At 46.3% G+C, this 15,674-nt stretch overlaps 1 protein-coding gene across 10 annotated transcripts in view; it reads left to right on the top strand.

Annotated features, from left to right (window-relative positions):
* The window catches only part of LOC149346562 (uncharacterized), a 68,866-nt gene that overhangs the window by 13,067 nt on the left and 40,125 nt on the right, over window positions 1–15,674 (top strand). For 6 of the 10 annotated variants that reach the window (XM_089586483.1, XM_089586487.1, XM_089586489.1 and 3 more), the window contains 5 exons: window positions 1,863–1,993; window positions 5,336–5,538; window positions 6,823–6,962; window positions 11,087–11,286; window positions 14,406–14,569. The gene's annotated coding sequence lies outside the window, so the exon portion shown is untranslated. The remainder of the gene's footprint in view (window positions 1–1,862; window positions 1,994–5,335; window positions 5,539–6,822; window positions 6,963–11,086; window positions 11,287–14,405; window positions 14,570–15,674) is intronic. The other 4 variants (XM_089586488.1, XM_089586482.1, XM_089586484.1 and 1 more) reach the window with 3 other exon arrangements.

The raw sequence follows: 15,674 nt of genomic DNA, 5'->3' as shown, positions 1-15,674 counted from the left end.
AAGAGGCCCGTATACGTGCGATGTCAGTGCCCGTTATTAAAGACCCCAGGTGGTCAAAATCTCCTGAGCCCTTCACTACAGCCATAGCCCGAGTCACTTCGTGACGTTAAACCCACACAAACCGTAAAAAAGGATGTATTCATAAAACTTTATTACGCGTAGCCATGTCTGCAATTTTAGAACTTCCGCTGCTTAAACACATCTATGATCTTGCTCAGTTACACATCCTTCTTTGTAATCAGTATCTCTCATCGAGTAATTGACTCTGCCGTCGACACTGCTGACGATGATAGTAACGAAATGACTCTTGCTGGTGTTAACAGCGTTCGTCCTAGTGTCTTTCCATACGTCCTTGTTGTTTGAAGCACTTCTTAAAATGACCTAACTTCTTAAAAACCTTTTTCACTTCTTAAAAACCTCGTGTAGCTAACACGAATTATACCGCAGTATCAAGTGGGAAAACAATTTTTTTTTGTAGTCACGACACATTTTCGTAGTATTCTAAAACGTACCTATCACGAAAAGCCGTCGTTTGTCCAGACAACATATCTTTGTAGCAGTCCATAGCATTTAATTGGTCACAGATTTAGTAAGCTCCCTGAGAGCTCCATGTACTCTTCGGGGTTATAGACGATTTACAAATATACTGGGGCTCCTCTGCCCAGGTTACTTTCGATCTGTACAGCCAGCCAAATCTTTTTTTAGCGTGAATGGTGGCTGCTTTTTCTGTGTGGCTGCACCTTGTGATGGAGCTAACTTGCAAAAATATTATGTCTGCGAGCAAGAACACCAAGCTGATGCTTAATATTGAGCTTTCCGCATGTGTGCTTCGCAGTAACGCACACAAGCGTACAAAAGGTGGTGGTTGCGCACTCTTGCAAAACACTTGGTCAGCTGTGCTGGTTAACTGGCCTCACATTGATACGCTTGGGTTGCAGTGCTAGCTGTCTAATGGCTGTTGGCCCGTTTTACGACCTTTGACATCTGTATGTATAGGTGTAAGCTGCACATATGATGGCCACACGTGCACCAGTGTCACAGTTTAGACGCATAAAAATGAGTTGAGACTGGAGACTGCAAAGAGGGATACCAGACGTAAGAGCGTCAGGGTATAGCCGTAATAAGAATTTCCTCAAGAAAGAGCTTATAGTTGTCAAGAGCTGCAGCAGTTAGAGACCGAACGCATAAATCCAGGCTTTGCAGCTCGCGTAGTTACAGCAATCTTTAGCGGTTACCGGCTAGCATAAGGTGGAATAAATTGATATAAAAAATTAGCAGTGGCTTAGCTTGGAGGCGCGCGGTGGGACGTCACGCCAGATGGCGCGGCGAGCGCGCGGCGTCCGCCAGGTGCGGCGGTTGCTAAGTAAAGACTCAAGGTCGGTCTCTGTGCCTCCTCGGAACTAGTTGCTTTAAATACAGGATAGGATAATTGCTGCTTAATATGAACATTCTGACAGGCATTGGAAGTCTAAGACGCGACAAGCAAGCTGGGACAAAAGTACTCAGATTGATTTCCAACTGCTGACAGCACTATTGAGAACATGACTGTATGTAAGGTTTCTTAGGTTTGGGCCCCAAAGTGTCCCATTATGGTATAAAAGCAGAAAGAGTTCTCTTTGAATCATAAACCTCTATAAATTTCTTGTAAAGAGCATCATATCAAAGCATGTCTTTTTCAAGTGTCTTTTTCTTACTATCAAAAAAAACCTTGGAACTCTTCCGGTTGACATTATCACACCAAGCAAACCTTGAGGTGCAAACGGAATGATGTGACGACTTCTTCCTTCTTTTTCGCATTTGGAGCCGGTGCACTTTTTCTTAATTCATAGTGATGAACTCCCTTCACGTTCTTCCACTTGCAGAATGGCCAGCCTCGCCACGATCCTCCATGGAAAATGCACTGGGAGTGGTCTGTAAGGCGTCCAGGACTGCAGCCACTACAAGAGCCATAGTGGAGACAGCGCCACAACCTTCCTCTTACAGCAAGAGCCCGGTGAGCGATTTCTGGCTATGCCGTTTCCTGATTCATAGGCATGGCCTGCAGGCCTGTCGCCGGGACGAACCGGATAGAACAAGGCTATTATAGCGAGAATTCACTGACATCACAGCGGCCGCTTTTTTGTTGCCTGTGGAGAAAAGCGATAGGCTGCGAGCGTGTCTGATGTTATCATCGCCTCCTGCTCCAGCCTGTTCTGCTGAAACTGCGCAATGGACAACTTGGCCCCCGTGACGTCACGTGTTCACCCCCTCAACATGGTCACAAAAGCAAGCGATTTTACTAAGCGCATTTTCATTCTGCCAATTTAGTATCTCATAAAGCAACCTCTGCGATTATTGCACTGTAAAATCAGGTGAACTGAAGGTTATCAAGCGGCCCTTCAGTTCCAGCGATCAGTTTTATTGGAATCCCCTGCAACCTTTGATCCTTTATTTCCAAAAATGCTTCAAAGATCGGGAAATGTGGCTAGCAGGGATGCGCAAGTACTTGACAGCGCGCTGCTGTATACGCAAAAATACGGTGCCAATAACTCCTATTAGCCAACCAAATACTGAGTACTTACCCTGTCGCATCCACGAGAGTACGATTCGAAAACAAGGTGTAAAGACAGCTAATGCAAAAATACTTCCTGTTTCATTGTACTCCTTCTTGTGGGTATCCACAAAACGCAAGGGAGAGGGGATTTAATGGTATAGAAAATAGAAGAGGGCAGAGACAAACACCAACGCTAGCTGCAAAAGGGGGATTTCAACTTTGGCTCTGCTTGTTTGTTCTTCCAACGGGTAGGGCAGGAATTCCCTCAAAGTGGAGTTGGCCCACCAAATGAGCCAATTACTGCTCCTTTCCTTTCCTCAGAATCAACAGAGAGTGAAGACTGCGAATAAGACTAGAGTTGGAACTAGACGACCCAATTTGCTTTGTGCAAGTAGGACGAGAGGCACAGATCTCTCTCTCCGAGCAGTTTCATCGTGATGGAGTAATTCACGCCATGATCATTTTCACCATATTCACGCTATGAATCAGGTTATAGAGAAATGCGCAGAATATAACCAGCCTTTATATATAGCTTTCAATCATTACGAGAAAGCATTCGACTAAGTCGAAACCTCAGCAGTCATGCAGGCATTGCGGAATCAGGGTGTAGAAAAGTGTTATGTGAAAATATTGGGAGATATTTATAACGATTGCACAGCTACCATAGTTCTCTATAAAGTCAGCCAAAAATTCTAATAAGGAAAGGTGTCCGGCAGGTAGACACAATCTTGCCTATGTTATTCACTGTCTGTTTTCATGAGGTATTCCGGGGCTTGAAATGGGAACAGTGGGGGATAAGGGTTAATGGAGAATACTTAAGTAATCTGCGATTCGCTGATGACATTGCCTTGCTAAGTCACTCAGGACGTGAACACCAAAGCATGATCTATGAATTAGACAGGCAGAGAAGAACGGTGGGGCTAAAAATTAACGTGCAGAAAACCAAAGTAATATCAAACAGTCTAGCAACAGAACAGCAGTTTGCAATTGATGGCACGGTGCTGGAAGTAGTAAGGGAATGTGTCTATTTAGGGCAGGTAGTGACAGCTGATCCAGATCATGCGAAGGAAATAACTAGAAGAATAAGAAAGGGGTGGAGGGCATATGACAGGTTCTCTAATCATGAATGCCAGTTTACCAATATCCCTCAAGAGAACGTATGCAAAAGCTGTATCTTTTGCATACTTTTCTCCAATCCAGCGGATAGCGCTGCGAAATCTTGACAGCACAAGCGGCATAGAATTGCGGAGAAACTCCCGCGCGCAACCTTTAGATATGCTTTTCGCAGCGGTTGATGTATCGAAGGGACGTCCGTAACATTTCCTGAGGATTTAAAGCCTGCTGCTTGTCCATTGTTACATGCCATTAATGCGCGTGGAACATCCTCATAGGCTGCCACCTCAGCATGGTCTTCAAGCCCCCCTGAAATAAGGCTGGTGGAGTAGGTGACAAGTTTACAAACTACACAAAGTTTGCTGGCCTCTTTCCTCTGTCATTATTTCTAGTTACTAAAATCTCGTTTTAAAGCGAAAGCTTGACTACACCATTTTCTGCGAGTTTCACCGGCTCCATCACTTTGACCTTCGACGACCTTCAGCCACTCCTGAGATGGGCAGAAATCGATGAAGTGCTCGAGCTTTGAAAGCAAGCGAAAGGCGCATAACTGGCACCCCTGGGACAGTAAAGACCTTAAGCTACGTGACGTGACGTGACAGTAGTGACAGACGTGTGCTACATCCGCATTCACAAAGTTGTTGCAGAAACGCGGCACTAGGCGAAGCGCTAAATCCGCCAGTCTGTTGTGCGATATCAGTGCTCCCTAAAGGTCCAAGGAGGTCGAAATTATTCCGGGGACCTACGGCATCTATTTCATCCATTATTCTCTCACTCCTGCATTCCTTCGCTTACAGCACTGTTCGAGTGTCCGCCGAGATACGTTAGACCATCTTTTCCTTCTTCAAAACCAAGTTTCAATTTTCATTTCTATAGACCTTCGGCGTTTATTGTGGTTATAAGCGTTGACAACGTTCTTGACTAACCAAAGGAAGAGTGCATAACTCGCTCCCTGGGTCAGCAGACGCCTCAATCGCGATTTGAGGTGCGTGGCGTGGCGGGGGTTAGAAAGGGATGTGGGTTGCATGCGTTAGCACTGACAATGCTGAGGCAGACACGTGGCATTACAGCATTAAACCACAGCGTTCATTAGGGCGGAATTGCACTGGGTTAGCAACTCTGGAATGTCGCCTCCATCGAAGTTTTATCCCGGCTGCTGCGGTTGACTTTCGATGGAGGCGAAATTCTAGAGACCCGAGTACACTGCGAAATCAGTGCACGTTATTGATCCTAGGTGGTCGATATTCCCGTAGCCCTTCGTACAGCGTCCTTCATAGCCTGCGTTCCCTTCTGACGTTAAACCACCATGTACCAAACCAAACCTCTCGCGATCAACCATTCGTTTAACTGCCACCTGCCAGGGTGGCAGGGCGCGCTTGCTGCCAATCCAGTGCTCCGAACGCACTCAACATTCCCGATACACCACAGGTTCGCTCTCTAAGCAGTTAAACCGCCGCTACTTTTTTTTCATATAGTAACTTTAGTACTAATATCTCCTTTACTCGGCTGGCTCATGTGAGCAATGGGCAAGCACCGGTCGCATTCAGTACACTAAATTGAGCAAGCGTCGTTTATATACTCACGAGCAGCTCCAATACGGCATTGGTTCTTCAAACACCAGAGCGTCGCGGCTTTTACAGAAGCACTGATTATTCTCGACGCCATGAACAATCAACCATTTTTCTGCAGATGGCTGGGCCAAATTTGAGAAGCTTGTCCCCGCGTCCGTCCGAAGCAGGAACACCATGCAGCCGGAGGACGGGAAGCCCCTCGGTGTCATCCATCACGTGCGTGGTGAGGCCTCACGTTCCCGCTTCATGACCTCCGCTGTCATGTGGGACCATGTGGTGACCTCCATGAGTGGAAGCTTCTGGTCCAACTCCACACCCAAGGTAAGCATGCATGTCAACTTCTCCCAGAGGCAATGCCTAATTCCTCCCGCACGTGATGTAAGTCAGTATGAGACTGAGCATACTGGCACGCATTGTGCGAAAGGATTTGTGTCGCTGGCATGCCAGATGGCCTTGAATTCGTTACCGCGCGGCTGGCTTGTCTTAATGACTGGAATTCGACTAATGCATCCTACCAAAGGTTCGAGGTGTATTCGAGAGCCCCAGGAAGTGACACGGCCGTCAGGGCGACAAGGCACGACGTAAGCACTCTGTGCAGATTGGGTAAATTGAGAGTTGTACAAACTTGACTCGGGAGTTCCCGAGGCAAAAATTCCAGGCAAAAAAGAAGGTACCCGAAAGCAAGATATTTTCATAGGGTGAGTTGTTATTGCTAGAAAGCAAACTTTCAGGTATGAGCATATTTTGTCTGCATCAACTTGCGAGTGGAGATTCTGAATTTCACTGATCCCACACACTCGCAAATATCTCTGTGCGGAGCGCTTACAGGAACCTCTCCGCGATTTTGCCTTTAAAAAAAAGGTACCCGTAACAAAGATATCATCATAGGGTGTGTTGTTATTGCTGGAAAGGAAATTTTCAGGTATGAGCATATTTTGTGTGCACCAACTTGCGAGTGCATATTCTTAATTTTGACTGATTCCACATACTCGCAAATATTTCTGTTTGGAGCGCTTACAAAAAACTGTCTGCTATTTTCGATTTGAAACTCGGACCTTAATCGGTCCGGTTCTTTCCACAGTTCGACGAAACGCTCTCTTTGTGATGAGCGCGGCAATGCCGCTGACTCAGAGAGAAACATTGACCTTAATTCCGGTACGCTCCGCAGTTCGACGAAACGCTCTCTCCGTGATGAGCACGGCAATGCCGCTGACTCAGAGAGAAACTGGGACGAGAACATTTATAGTGAATATTAACTGCTGAGGGCACTATTGAGCACACGCCTGTATAAGCTTTTCATAAGCGTGAGTTACAGTGTACCATGTTGGAATAAAAGCAGAAAACGTGTTCTTTGAATCCTAAACCCTAATCAATTTCGTCGGAAGAGCCTAATATCGAAGCTTGCCTTTTTCATGTGTCCTTTCTTAACTGCAAAAAAACCTCGTACTCTCACGGTTTACTTGATTGCACAGAACAAACCACAAGGCGCAAACGGAATGATACAATGATCCCTCTTTTTCAAAAACAGAAGTCAAATCATTTGGACCCCGTGTACTTTTTCTTTCCTCATTGTGATGACTGCCCTTCAAAATCGTCCTCATGCAGAATAGCCGGACTCACCATGATCCTCCACGCAAAATCCACTGGAAGTCCACTAGCTCGGCCGCAATGCATCTTTCGCTGTAGAAGCGACATGAGCCACAGTGGTGACAGCGTCACAGTCTTCGTCTTACAGCAAAGGCCCCGTGAGTTATTTCTGGCTATCCTGTTTAGTGGTTCGTTGGCATGTCCTGCAGGTTTGTTGCCGGGACGTACCGTATAGATCAAGGGTAATGTAAGGCATATTCACTGATGTCACAGCGGCGCCGTTTTCTTACCTGTGGAGAATAGCGAAAGGCTGGTGGGCGTGTCTTATGTTATCATCGCCTCCTGCTCCAGCCTGCACTGCTGAAACTATGCCCTCGACAACAAAATAGGGCCCGTGAGGTCATTTGATTATTCCCTCAACGTGGTCACAACAGCAGGCAATTTTACCAAGCGCGTTTTTGTTCTGCCAAGTTAGCATCCTGTAAAGCAAACTCGGCGATTATTGCACTGCAAAATGTGGTGAACTGAAGGCGATAAATCAGCCCTCTGATTCGAGCGACCAGTTCTACTGGAATCCACTGCAACATTACTACTCTACTAAGGGTGAGCAACTCTGCGATTGTATCTAAGTTGACAGGCTCCTTGATGACACACAAAATGACATGCGTTTTTCCAGGAAAACTAAAAAGTGCGAATTTCATGACTGTAAAGATCCTTTTACATGCCGGAGACGGGTGATCCTGTAGCATTGAGATGCTACATTCTTGAGCACTGTACAAAAAAAACTCCTCCGCGGTCCTCGGTTTCTACGCGTGCGGAACGCAGAATTTTTGAAGCAGTTTGCTGTGCAGTTTCTTGTGCACGGCGCCTTCCTAACAACATTGACATGCAAGGGATATCCCTGCGAAATCTTTACAGGACATGCGCAGAAACGCTCGCGGATATCCTTTAGATATCCTTTTCGCCGCGGTTTCTGTATTTCCTACTCAGTTCTACTTATTGATGCTTCTGGAGTTTTTCACTCACGGCCCACACCGCCGCAGCCGACACCGGCTTTTCTGCAGCACGGGTTCCTTAACACTATCGCCTTAAAATCTGCATAATTTTTGCGCTGTCAACGCGAGCGTGGAAAAAAAATATGAGAAACAGATATCAGGCTGCAGAAACGGTACATACCTAGGACACACAACGCAAACAATTTGAGCATACATCTACAGAACGAAGAGTTTCTAAGAGGTATACTCCAAATCTAAGGCCCGCGTTTCGAAGCCAGCCTCTGTTGCACGTTGAGCAATATTATTTCACTCATTTATGAATCTTTTATGACACAAACAAGAAACTGGAATGATTAGGACACGTTGCAGATAACTTCCATTTGTCCACTCAGCCATCTTTCTCGCGAACATTCCGCCGACGTAATGAGAAGTGAGACGCCACGGTGGCTCAGTGGTTATGGAGCTGAGCTGCTTACCCGAAAGACGCGAATGAGATCTTGGCCGTGGCAGTCGAATTTCGATGGAGGTGAAAATTTAGAGGCCCAGATACTGTGCGATGTCAGTGCACATTAAAGAACCCCAGGTGGTTGAAATTTCCGGAGCCCTTCCCTACAGCGTCTCTCATTGCACGAGTCGCTTTGGGGAGTTAGACCCCATAAACCATTAACGGTAATGAGATGTGATTGGAGTAATCTATTTATTTATTTATTCCTCGTCCAAAATATCAGCAAAACTGATTATCCAATGGTTAACATGTCACGACACCTCTGCAGAAAAAGTATGCAAGCCAAGTTAGGGCCTGTAATATCGCTGAAACGGTATATACACCGGATAATATATCAGGACTTGCGGCAGACATATCCCGCAGGTACTCGGAGGATTTAGGATATATCCATATGATTCGGATATCCCTGTTGTCTGGTGATCGCACTGCGCAGTTAAAAAAATCTTAGAAATCAAGATCTTGATTAATTTAATCGAAAATGAGGGGACTATGGAACTACATAGAAAATGGAAAACCCAAGGCAGAAAGGAATCGTCGTATGGCAACTGGCTTCACTACTTGAAGTTAGATCTGGGTGTCTCTGAACTTATATGTGAGATGTGTGGTAAATGTGAGAAAAAATGAGTCATCTTACACTCTAAGGTGGCCGTGTCCAATCTGGATGCCGATGCAGGCACACACTCTCGATGAGTCGCTAGGGCATAGAGGCAACTAATGTCGTGTGAATAAATCCTTGGCAGGTCAGCAAAAACCGACTGGAAGATTTGTGGCTCAAAAGGAGAGTGGTGACGTGAGGTTACAAGTTGAAGGTTAAAAGTCGACCTGATGGATACAGCGAGTTTATAGAAAACGTCATCAATTTTGATGTATTGCACAAAGAAATAAAAAGTACCCCATTTCAAAGAGGGCGCGACCATCTTTCATTTATCGACCATATTGATGCATATTGATGCGGTGCCTTCTGCTGCACTTGTCTCTTTTCCTCCTCTTTTTCCTCCTAACGCGTTCGGACAAGAATTTTGCAGGTCTTAGGTTGTGATCCGACCGGCGGCATGACATTGCCTTGTAGATTTAATGAGTTGTCTTTAAGCGAGAAAACAAGTATTAATTTCCCATTGATCAACACCATAAATAAAAAAAAACATTCTAATGTGGTCCTTGGCTTCAGTGAATGATGGTTTCCTTCATTTATGTCATAACAAGCCGTCTTACCCTACCCCTTGACTGGTCACCATCACACAGAGGGGATTTATCTTGACCGTATTTATATCCACTTTATTGTTGAATATTTTAAGCGCAAATCATAGTACGCTTACTTGAGACGCATCTAAATGCGTACCGTTCAGTTCATGCGCAGCTGTTGCCAGCACGGAGTGACGGTGATCACTATTGGTCTCCATCTTGCAGACCAGCCAGCATTGCCTCGGTTCCGGAAGGATGCAACATGCCACTAATCCGTCGTCTGCATTGCTTGCGTCGCGTTTCAAACTGGTTGCTACACTTATAACACCGTCACTGTCCTCATCACGCTATAGGAGCGTGGTGATTGATCGCCGATCTATGAGATGGCATTGGCATAATCGAGAACCAGAATGTACGGTGGAGACCCGTATATGGGAGGCCAGGAGCGAGCATTTCAGATGTGGATGTTAAGGCTCATGGGTCCGCCTTAATAGATGTACCGCACGTCTGTCACTACAGTCACCTAGCTTAAGGTACGACTGAAGTGTTCTCAGTCCCAGGGGGGCCAGTTAAAAACCTTTCGCTTGCTTTCAAAGCTCCCGCTCTTCATCGGTTTCGGCGCAGCTGCGGAGCGGCTCAAGGTTGCCGACGGTCAAAGCGATGGAGCAGGAAAACCTCGCAGAAAATGGTGCAGTAAAACAGATGCTTGGGCAAGTTGGTAACTCATTTTCACCGGAACAGCGCGCACTAAGACACGGACACGAAGGGAGACACGACACACACGAGCGCTGCTCACAGCCATCAGCGCTCGTGTGTGTCGTGTCTCCCTTCGTGTCCGTGTCTTAGAGCGCGCTGTTCCGGTGAAAAGGTGCAGTAACGCTTTCACTTTAAAACGACACTTCATAAACTAGAAACAATGCCAGTGGAAAGAGGCCAAGAAATTGTTTTTTACATTTTTATAGGCCTTTGGCGTTCATTGTGTTCACAGCCATTGGTGTTGTAAATATTCGACGTCTATTATTCCAGAGAAAGTAAGTGCGCATAACTGGCTCAATGGGTCAGCAGACACCTCAATCACGCTTTGAGGTACGTGGCGGTGGTGAGAAAGAGTTGTTTGCATGCGTTAGTGCTGACAAAATTCTGTCAGGCACGTGGCACTACACCATAAGCCACACCATTCATTGGGGTGGCACTGCAGCAATAGGCCGCAGCGTTCATTGGGTGAGCAACTCTGGAATTTCGCCTCCATTGAAATTCGATCCCGGCTGCTGCGGTTGAATTTCGATGGAGGTGAAATTCTAGCGGCGCGTGTAATGTGCAATGTCAGTGCATGTTAACTTCTCGCCATCAACCATTCATTTCACTGTCACCTGCCAGGGTAGCGGGCCCCTTTAGTACTACAATTCCCCTTGCCAGGCTGGATTATGTGAGCAATGGGCAAGCACCGGGTCCATTCAATACACTGAATTGAGCAACCGTCTTTTGTATACTCACAAGCAACTCTCATATGGCCTTTGTTCCTCAAACACCAGAGCGAGGAGGCTTTTTAAGAAGCATTGATTATTCGCGATGCCATGAACACCCAACCATCTTTCTGCAGATAACTGGGACAAATATGAGAAGCATGTCCCCGCATCAGTCCAGAGCAGGATCTGCTTGCAGCCAGAGCGACGGAAATGGTGCGACCCGTCACGTGCGTAGTGAGGCATCACGTTCCGGCTTCATGACCTTGGCTGCAGTGAAGGCCCCACGTGGTGGCCGCCTTCGAGTGGAAGCCTGTGGTCCGACTCGACACCCAAGGTACGCATGCATATCAACTTCTCACTGAGGCGACGCATAATTCCTCCTGCACATAGTCTAAGCCAGTAAGAGGCTGAGCATATTGGCACGCATTGTGCGAAAGGATGTGTGTCGCTGTCTTGCCACGTGACCTTTAAACTACCGCGCACCTGCCTTGTCTGGATGTAGTGGAAATCGACTAACGCATTATTGGCGAAAAGTTCAAGTCATATTCCAGAGCACCAGGGAGGGACACGGCCCAGAGTGTGATGTAAACATTCTGCAAAGCTTGGAGAAATTGAGAGTTGTACAAACTTTTTTTGAATCGAGAGTTTCCGAGGCACAAATTCCTGGCAAAAAAGAAGGTACACGAAATCAAGATATCTTCACAGGCTGTGTTGTTATTGCTAGACGGTAAATTTTTAGGCATGAGGATATTTTTTCGCTGTCAACTTGCGAGTGGATATTCTGAATTTCATTGAATCCCATCAAACACTCGAGAATTTTCTGTGCGGAGCGCTTGCAGAAGTGTCTCCGCGATTTGGATGCAAAACTTCACCTTAATTCCGGTTCACTCCACAGTTCGATTAAATGCTCGTTGTGATGCCGCTGATGCAAAAAGAGAAACGCGAGCTAGCAAAAAAATACGCTAAGTAATCATGGTTTTTCCGACTCCGTAGAAAGATTACGAGCGAATTTGAGCCGGCCCTAGAGCAGGAGATACACTCCGAGCCCGGATGGGATGACCCGCAGGAATATTTCCCCCAGAAGGCATCACCCCTCTGGCAGAGAGCGGAACGCCGCGCCTACGGTACTACACCCGACGAGTAACCGAGCCCGAGGGAGCTATCACCAGCGCCCGCACGCAGCAGTCACCTCGTCCGTGCCATTAGGACACCGACACTCTCCCTTCTTAACGATCCCAAAAACTAGAGAAAAATCATCGGGGGGAAGCAAACTGAAGGGTACTGCCGGGGGCGAGTCCCCATAACGTAGTAAAACATTGTTTACGATCATTCAGAAGATTGGGTGGGCCAAATACGAGAACCGTGACCCCACATCCAAGCGGCGCTGCCTTCACAGGAGGCACCTAGCTAAGGGCAGTCGACATATGCCAACACGTGCGGGGTCTGGCGGCTGGGTTTAGCTTCGTGGCCCTCGCTGCCATGAAGGCCCCACGTGATGGCCGCCGGCGAGTGTGACTGCAAGGCACCTTATGTTGCTAACGTTTCAATACTGCTATTGTCATGCGTTTTGTAAAATGGATACCAATTCTTGCCTGATATTTTTTCTTACTGATATTTGTAAGAAACGCTTAGGATTAGCGTGTATTTTCCTTAGAAAGAATCGCAATTTGAACAGATTTGCCCTGGTGCTCATTTGCAGTGGACGTGTTTCTTCTTCAATAGAGAAAAAAATTGCATAAAGAAATTATCGCAGGTATTGTTATCAAATATTTCATAGTCTTGAGGCAACTCGGGTATGGCCTACCCTCCCGTAATTTCGGGTCCTCTCAGTCTACGCCGAATAGCAGCCGCCTAGTACCGCCCCTTCAGAAAGCATTGAGCGACGACGGCGGTGGGCTTTTAGTGACAGGTGCCTTCTGTTCCCTCGTAGCCTTTCAGTCCTCCTGGCAACTATTAGCCAACTAGAAAAACGAGGCCCTACACTAGTTTTAAAACCAAGCACAAGCAAGATCTAACAGAAATCGTGCAGGGATGATTTTACGTATCTATAGGCGGGTCCATAAGTTGAACCGATCGTTTATTTGGAACAAAAAAACCTCCGGCCATTTATTCTTTCTCTGCAGCTTAACAATCGGTATAACTTGCGCACTTCCGCAAGGTAACCACCGCAGCGTACACTTTGTTGAAAATTCTTGATAGAGAAACGTAGAGGCACTATAGTTACAGCCTCGTTTTATGGATAAAATTGAAGGATTTCACTGCGCTTTCTTGAATTGAATTGTCTGTGCAACTTTGCTCTTGTCAGTGTTGTAAGGCAGAAGTTTTAAAGTAGCCGGAGCATATCTGACTTTGCATTTGAGAGAGCAATGGTTGGAAAAAGCTAATAAGGATATGTTTGAAATATGTGCACTTCACATGAGATGATTGATAAAAGTAATATTAAGATATTTGCAAACTTCATAATTAAGGCATTTGTACTTGCAATAGCTAGAACCAGTACGGCTGCCTTAAAGACGTTCATCTGTGGTCAGCTACACCTTCTGGACAGCACTTGTTTCGCGGGTGACCATCAGCCCTCCAGCCCGACCCCACAGCCGGGAGGGCGACGTGGGGTGGGTATAGCTGTCCATGGCAGATTGGCATGTAGTTCGCAAAACTTGTTTTCAACATAACCATATAGTGCATTTCGACAGCAAGTTTTTTTTTTGTACGTGAGTGCTCCTCCAGTGTTCGAGTGCAGAAAAGCATAACCCCAATGAATGCCCTTTTAATTTAATCTAGTACATTGCCAACGCACCTCAATATTGCAATCCATCTGGTCGTACGCAGAGATTAGCAGAGAGACTGCTGTCAGGTGCGAAGTATACTGCTGCTCGACTCGATATGGACTTCATAGTAATCGCAGCTCACTTATTCCTCGCCGCTACCATTCAGCAAATACTGGATATGTCCCGTCGGCACATATTCCGAACTCTATCACATTCAGTAATATCCTCGGTGTTAACCACCAAGGATGCTGAGCCCAAAAAACTGGCTATACATGCGCTGATTCCTTATTTCAAAACGCCGATCTGCTGCGAGTGATTTTCTACCTAGGAACATCTTTTTAGTGACAAAGACCCGAATTGACATAAGTTCCATCTGCGTCATACCTCTGTTTTCTGGCCGCCACATATGTCGATGAAACTCCACTTACAGACGGTAAGCAATCTGTGAGGTGTTTGCCGAGGTATCGGCCAGAGCAGCAGTTAAAAATCTCGAACAACCGGAGACCGCGCTCCATTCTGCGCGCAAATTTAGCTGCTAGAATAATTAGCGACTTGAGTGTAAGAGAGCTCGAAAGCCATCGCTGAATTTCCTAAGGCTACCATAAGCCTATAAAGTACACATATGGGCTGTATACTTGTTACAATGTACACTTATTAAAAATATTTGTATTCTTGGTTTTCGCAGGTAGCCTTAGCGTCTTGGAGCTCAGTTCTTGCACTGTGGTCCACTTGAAGGCGCTCTATATCGGCTTACCTGTCCTGAACTTGGCAAGGAGCCCTCGTGTCAACCCTGAAGCCAGCGAGCGGGAGACATGACCTGCTGCAGTTCAACTTTATTCTTGAGGCCATGTGGGTGAATAGTTGAGCTGAGTTTTCTTGTGTGCCTGCTTGGTGTGACAGTATAATTGTGGACTATACCAGTTCGTCTGGCACCTCCGGCCGCATTAGTAATCATTGAACAAATGGACATCGAACTCTTATTCACTGCCATTGTTAGACACCAGCTTTCTGCAGCCGCTCCTACTTAATAAAATAACTTATTTAAAAACGGAATACTCGGAACATACCCACCGTGATGCACAGCAAATATTATAGATTAAAAAATAAAATATTTTACTTTAGGTAAGGCAGAAGGAAGGGAAAATGCCGGACTAATTGTCGGAAGCCAGGAGTGAGTCTATGAGCGCCCTTGCAGAGTTACACGGTCTGCGCGGAGGCCGAATCCAGGTCTTGTACGTTGGACAAGTAATGCAGAAGAACTTCTTGCTGGGCGAGTTGGTGCATAGCTTTCTTGGGATGGCGTTGCGCATACGTTGGACAAGAGAGCCGTAGAGGTGGCCCTTCGTACATTTCTTCCTGTTTAACCCTTTACAGCCAAGTTCTGTCCATTCGCGACACACTTGTTGCACGCCATCTACTCGTCACTATATGGAATTTATCCATAGTAAGTTTCATGTGAACACGTTCCCAACACAGAGTGCTTTCCAGTCAAAAGCTTAAGTACCATTGGATTTGGTTTGGTTTGGTTTATTTGGGTTTAACGTCTCAAAGTTACTCAGGCTATGAGGGACGCCGTAGTGAAGGGCTTCGAAAATATCGACCACCAGGGGTTGTTTACCGTGCACTGACATCGCAAAGTACACGGGCCTCTAGAATTTCGCCGCCATCGAAATTTGGCCGCCGCGGCCGGGATAGTAAGGAGGGAAAAAAATGCGCTGCGAATGTGATACTTCAAACCAGAGTCCAAGAATACTACTGTAAAATGAGACGTTTGTTGCAGGAATGATAATCAGTCTGTAGGGCTTCGAGATGGTTCAATACCTTCGACTTGGTCTTTCATTCAACTTGAAATAGTTGCTTTAAAAGGGCTATAGGCTAATTGTTCCGTAATCTGGACATTCTTACTTATCTAATTTGGCGCCACCAACAAAGTATAACGTGGTGGTACCGATTT

The sequence above is a fragment of the Amblyomma mixtum genome, chromosome 4 (assembly GCF_055824585.1).
Source record: "Amblyomma mixtum isolate Tamu chromosome 4, ASM5582458v1, whole genome shotgun sequence".
Taxonomy (NCBI): domain Eukaryota; kingdom Metazoa; phylum Arthropoda; class Arachnida; order Ixodida; family Ixodidae; genus Amblyomma; species Amblyomma mixtum.
Note: the sequence above shows the minus strand (reverse complement) of the source record. Positions and strands in the feature narration are given on the sequence as shown.